This window comes from Arachis hypogaea, chromosome 18 (assembly GCF_003086295.3).
Source record: "Arachis hypogaea cultivar Tifrunner chromosome 18, arahy.Tifrunner.gnm2.J5K5, whole genome shotgun sequence".
NCBI lineage: Eukaryota > Viridiplantae > Streptophyta > Magnoliopsida > Fabales > Fabaceae > Arachis > Arachis hypogaea.
The window spans coordinates 69,998,581-70,005,337 of NC_092053.1; the positions used below are offsets into that span (position 1 = coordinate 69,998,581).

Sequence of the window (6,757 nt, forward strand, 5' to 3'; positions counted from 1 at the left end):
AGACGACGTAAACTGGCGTTCAACGCCAGCTTTCTACCCAAATCTGGCGTCCAGCGCCAGAAAAGGAGCCAAAACCAGAGTTGAACGCCCAAACTGGCACAAAAACTGGCGTTCAACTCCAAGAAGGACCTCTACACGTGCAACACTCAAGCTCAGCCCAAACACACACCAAGTAGGCCCCGGAAGTGGATTTATGCATCAATTACTTACTCATGTAAACCCTAGTAGCTAGTTTATTATAAATAGGACCTTTCACTATTGTATTAGACGTCCTTTTGACCATCCTGGATCCTGGATTGTATTTTGATCCTGTGATCACGTTTTGGGGGCTGGCCACACGGCCATGCCTGGACCTTCACTTATGTATTTTCATACGGTAGAGTTTCTACACTCCATAGATTAAGGTGTGGAGCTCTGCTATTCCTCAAAGATTAATGCAAAGTACTACTGTTTTCTATTCAATTCATCTTATTTCGCTTCTAAGATATCCATTCGCACCCAAGAACGTGATGAAGGTGATGATTATGTGTGACGCTCATCACCATTTTCCCCTATGAACATGTGCCTGACAAACACTTCCGTTCTACATGAAATAAGCTAGAATGAATATCTCTTAGATCTCTTAACCAGAATCTTCGTGGCGTAAGCTAGAATGATGGCGGCATTCAAGAGAATCCGGAAAGTCTAAACCTTGTCTGTGGTATTCCGAGTAGGATTCAATGATTGAATGACTGTGACGAGCTTCAAACTCACGATTGTTGGGCGTTAGTGACAGACGCAAAAGGAGGGTGAATACTATTCCAGCATGATCGAGAACCGACAGATGATTAGTCGTGCTGTGACAGAGCATGTGAGCATATTTTTCACTGAGAGGAGGGGATGTAGCCACTGACAACGGTGATGCCCTTGCATAAAGCCAACCATGGAAAGGAGTAAGACTGATTGGATGAAGATAGCAGGAAAGCAGAGGTTTAGAGGAATGAGAAGCATCTCTATTCGCTTATCTGAAATTCTCACCAGTGATTTACATAAGTATTTCTATCCCTATTTTATTATTTATTATTCGAAAACATCATTATCAATTTATATCTGCCTAACTGAGATTTGTAAGGTGACCATAGCTTTCTTCATACCAACAATCTCCGTGGGATTCGACCCTTACTCACGTAAGGTATTACTTGGACGACCCGGTGCACTTGCTGGTTAGTTGTATCGAAGTTGTGAACCATGGTATTGGCACCATGTTCTTGGCGCCATTGCCAGGGAAAGAAAGAGCCATGAATTTTACATAATTAAAGTGTAATCACGATTACGCGTACCAAGTTGCTCACGTTGCCAAGGATTGTTCGAGCCTGGACATCACAATTTCGTGCACCAAGTTTTTGGCGCCGTTGCCGGGGAAAGAAAGAGCCATGAATTTTACATAATTAAAGTGTAATCACGATTACGCGTACCAAGTTGCTCACGTTGCCAGGGATTGTTCGAACCTAGACATCACAATTTCATGCACCAAGTTTTTGGCGCCGTTGCCAGGGATTGTTCGAGTTTGGACAACTGACGGTTCATCTTGTTGCTCAGATTAGGTAATTTTCTTTTTATTTTATTTTCAAAAATTTTTCAAAAATATTTCTAAAATTTTCTCATCTGATTTCGAAAATAATATAAAAATGTTTTCAAAAATTTTATTCAAAATTTTTAAGAATGAATTCTAGTGTTTCATGAAGCATGTTGAAGCCTGGCTGGCTGTAAAGCCATGTCTAATTCCTTTGGGAATGAGTATGTCAGGCGTGTCATGTCTGAATTACATGCTGAAGCTTGGCTGGCCATTGGCCATGTCTAGTGTTTTGGACCGGAGCTTTCATTGAAAGCTTGGCTGGCTAGTGAGCCATGTCTAATTCCTGGACTGAAGGTTTAGACTAAGAATGCAAGATTCCTGGAATTCATATTAAAAATTTTGGAATCCTTATTTTCCTTTTTCAATTAATTTTCGAAAAAAAAAATCAAAAAAATTAGAAAATCATAAAAATCAAAAAAAATATTTTTCATGTTTCTTGTTTGAGTCTTGAGTCATGTTATAAGTTTGGTGTCAATTGCATGTGCATATTGCATTTTTCGAAAATTCTCATGCATTCATAGTGTTCTTCATGATCTTCAAGTTGTTCTTGGTAAGTCTTCTTGTTTGATCTTGATGATTTTTTGTTTTGTGTCTATTATTGTTTTTCATATGCATTCTTGAATTCTTAGTGTCTAAGCATTAAAGAATTCTAAGTTTGGTGTCTTGCATGTTTTCTTTGCATTAAAAGTTTTTCAAAATTGTGTCTATGATGTTCATCTTGACATTCATAGTGTTCTTGGTGTTCATCTTAACATTCATAGCATTCTTGCATGCATCACATGTTTTGATCTAAAAATTTCATGCATTGCATCTTTTTAGTGTTTTTCTCTCTCATCATAAAAATTTCAAAAATAAAAAAAAAATATATCTTTCCCATTTTCTCTCATCAAATTCGAAAATTTGGATTGACTTTTTCAAAAATTTTTAAAATCAAATTGTTTCTCATGAGTCAAATCAAATTTTCAGTTTGAAAATCTTATCTTTTTCAAAATCTTTTTCAAAAATCAAATCTTTTTCAAAATTCTTAGTTATTTTCGAAAATTCCAAAAATATTTTTCAAAAATATTTTTCTTATTTTTATATCAAATTTTCGAAAATAACATAATCAATTAATGTTTTGATTCAAAAATTTGAAGTTTGTTACTTGCTTGTTAAGAAAGATTCAAACTTTGAATTCTAGAATCATATCTTGTGATTTCTTATGAATCAAGTCATTAATTGTGATTTTAAAAATCAAATCTTTTTCAAAACTAATTTCAATCATATCTTTTCAAAAATATCTTATCTTTTTCAAAAATTTGATTTCAAAATATCTTCTCTAACTTCCTAACTACTTATCTTTTCAAAATTGGTTTTCAAAATTTGTTTCAACTAACTAACTAACTTTTTGTTTGTTTCTTAACTTTTTCAAAACTACCTAACTAACTCTCTCTCTCTCATTTTCGAAAATATCTTCCCCCTTTTTCAAAATTTCTTTTTAATTTATTAATTATTTTAATTTTTAATTTTTAAATCTTAATTTTCGAAAATTACTAACATTTTTCAAAAACTATTTTCAAAAATCACTAACTCTTTTTCAAAAATTATTTTCGAAAATTCCTCCTCTCCCATCTTATTCTATTTATTTATTCATCTACTAACATCTCATCTCACATCTCAACCCTCCTCACAGTTGTGTTTCTTCCATTATATTACATTCTTTGTCTCCCCCTCTTCTTCTACTCACACAGAGATCCCTATACTGTGGTATAAAGTATCTCTATTATTATTATTATTTTTTCTGTGCCCTCTTCTTTGTCATATGAGCAGGAGCAAGGACAAGAATATTCTTGTTGAAGCAGATCTGGAACCTGAAAGGACTCTAAAGAGAAAATTAAGAGAAGCTAAATTGCAACAATCCAGAAATAACCTTTTAGAAATTTTTGAACAGGAAGAGGAGATGGCAGCCGAAAATAATAATAATGTAAGGAAGATGCTTGGTGACTTTACTGCACCTAATTCCAATTTATATGGAAGAAACATCTCCATTCCTGCCATTGGAGCAAACAACTTTGAGCTGAAACCTCAATTAGTTTCTCTAATGCAGCAGAACTGCAAGTTTCATGGACTTCCATCTGAAGATCCTTTTCAGTTCTTAACTGAATTCTTGTAGATATGTGATACTGTTAAGACTAATGGAGTAGATCCTGAAGTCTACAGGCTCATGCTTTTCCCTTTTGCTGTAAGATACAGAGCCAGATTATGGTTGGATTCTCAACCCAAAGACAGCCTAAACTCTTGGAATAAGCTGGTCACGGCTTTCTTAGCCAAGTACTTTCCTCCTCAAAAGCTGAGCAAGCTTAGAGCTGATGTTCAAACCTTCAGACAGAAAGAAGGTGAATCCCTTTATGAAGCTTGGGAAAGATACAAACAGTTGACCAAAAAGTGTCCTTCTGACATGCTTTCAGAATGGACCATCCTGGATATATTCTATGATGGTTTATCTGAGCTATCAAAGATGTCACTGGACACTTCTGCAGGTGGATCCATTCACCTAAAGAAAACGCCTGCAGAAGCTCAAGAACTCATTGACATGGTTGCTAATAACCAGTTCATGTACACTTCTAAAAGGAGTCCTGTGAGCAATGGGACGCCTATGAAGAAGGGAGTTCTTGAAGTTGATACTCTGAATGCCATATTGGCTCAGAATGAAATATGACTCAGCAAGTCAATATGATCTCTCAGAGTCTGCATGGAATGCAAGCTGCATCCAACAGTACTCAAGAGGCATCTTCTGAAGAAGAAGCTTATGATCCTGAGAACCCTGCAATAGCAGAGGTGAATTACTTAGGTGAACCTTATGGAAACACCTATAACTCATCATGGAGAAATCATCCAAATTTCTCATGGAAGGATCAAAAGCCTCAACAAGGCTTTAATAATGGTGGAAGAAATAGGTTTAACAACAATAAACCTTTTCCATCATCCACTCAGCAACAGACAGAGAACTCTGAACAAAATGCTTCTAATTTAGCAAATCTAGTCTCTGATCTATCCAAGGCTACTGTGAGCTTCATGAATGAAACAAGGTCTTCCATTAGAAATTTAGAAGCACAAGTGGGCTAGCTGAGTAAAAGGATCACTGAAATCCCTCCCAGTACTCTCCCAAGCAATACAGAAGAGAACCCAAAAGGAGAGTGCAAGGCCATTGACATAAGCACCATGGCCGAACCTACAAGGGGAGTGGAGAACGCAAATCCCAAGGAGGAAGACCTCCTGGGACGTCCAGTGGTCAATAAGGAGCTTCCCTCTGAGAAACCAAAGGACTCTGAGGCTCATCTAGAGACCATAGAGATTCCATTGAACCTCCTTATGCCCTTCATGAGCTCTGATGAGTATTCCTCTTCTGAAGAGAATGAGGATGTTACTGAAGAGCAAACTGCCAAGTTTCTTGGTGCAATCATGAAGCTGAATGCCAAATTATTTGGCATTGATACTTGGGAAGTTGAACCTCCCTTGTTCATCAATGAACTAAGTGATCTGGATCAACTGACATTGCCTCAGAAGAGACAGGATCCTGGAAAGTTCATAATACCCTGTACTATAGGCACCATGATCTTTAAGGCTCTATGTGACCTTGGTTCAGGAATAAACCTCATGCCCCTCTCTGTAATAGAGAAACTGGGAATCTATGGGGTGCAAGCTGCTAAAATCTCATTAGAGATGGCAGACAGTTCAAGAAAACAGGCTTATGGACAAGTAGAGGACGTGTTAGTAAAGGTTGAAGGCCTTTACATCCCTGCTGATTTCATAGTCCTGGATACTGGAAAGGAAGAGGATGAATCCATCATCCTAGGAAGACCTTTCCTGGCCACAGCAAGAGCTGTGATTGATGTTGACAGAGGTGAAATAGTCCTTCAATGGAATGAGGACTCCCTTGTGTTTAAAACTCAAGGATCTCCCTCTACAACCATGGAGAGGAAGCAGAAAAAGCTTCTCTCAAAGCAGAGTCAACCAGAGCCCCCACAGTCAAACTCTAAGTTTGGTGTTGGGAAGCCACAACCAAACTCTAAGTTTGGTGTTGAACTCCCATATCCAAACTCTAAGTTTGGTGTTGGAGAGTTTCAACAATGCTCTGAACATCTGTGAGGCTCCATGAGAGCCCACTGTCAAGCTATTGACATTAAAGAAGCGCTTGTTGGGAGGCAACCCAACTTTTATTTATCTAACTATATTTTTCTTAGTTATATGTCTTTGTAGGTTCATGATCATGTGGAGTCACAAAATGAATATAAAAATTGAAAACGGAATCAAAAACAGCAGAAGAAAAATCACACCCTGGAGGAGCATCTGTCTGGCGTTCAGCGCCAGAACAGAGCATGGTTCTGGCGCTGAACGCTGATGACAAGTCATCCTAGCCTAATTTAACTAGTCTTTTTCTTTTGTTTTCATTAGAATTATGCACTTTCTTGAGCTACAAGCAAGCCAATTAGGTAGATTTTTATGTTTCCCTTGATTGAATCAACCATGTATGAATTCATGCTATTTCATGAGGTTTTATACTATAATTATCACATATTATGAAAGAATGAATATCTCATGATTTTAAGCATAGCTTTGATGTGTTTGGTTGATTAATTATAGGTGAAGAAAGCTTGGAGAAAGGTTGAAGCAAGAAGGAATAGCTAGGAGTAAAGAGAAGACAATGGAATAAGTGAAATTGAACTAGGAAGCAAAAAGCTGGACCTAAAGTTAGCATCAAACTTTTGCACAAACTTTTGGTTGAAAAGTTAGCCCCAACGTTAGCCCCCTAACTTGGAGGCTAACGTTGGAACTTGAAAATCACTCCCTGGGTACCAAAAGTTTGCGCCAACGTTAGCCCCCTAACTTTGAGGCTAACGTTGGCACATGAAATTCACCCCTGGGCACCAAAAGTTTGCGCCAACGTTAGCCCCCTAACTTTGAGGCTAACGTTGGCATGAAGAAAACCTCCCTGGGCACCAAAAGTTTGCGCCAACGTTAGCCCCCTAACTTGGAGGCTAACGTTGGCACATGAAAATCACAAGGAGGAGCAAAAGTTTGCGCCAACGTTAGCCCCCTAACTTGGTGGCTAACGTTGGCGCCACAAGTACACAAGGCAAGGCCAACGTTAGGGCCAAAGTT

At 38.0% G+C, this 6,757-nt stretch overlaps 1 non-coding gene across 1 annotated transcript; it reads right to left on the reverse strand.

Moving 5' to 3' along the window:
• Positions 1 to 3,950: 3,950 nt before the first annotated feature.
• On the reverse strand, positions 3,951 to 4,058 carry LOC112773803 (small nucleolar RNA R71). The gene has a single exon (XR_003188332.1). It is a non-coding gene; the product is annotated as a small nucleolar RNA R71 (small nucleolar RNA).
• Positions 4,059 to 6,757: the final 2,699 nt, after the last annotated feature.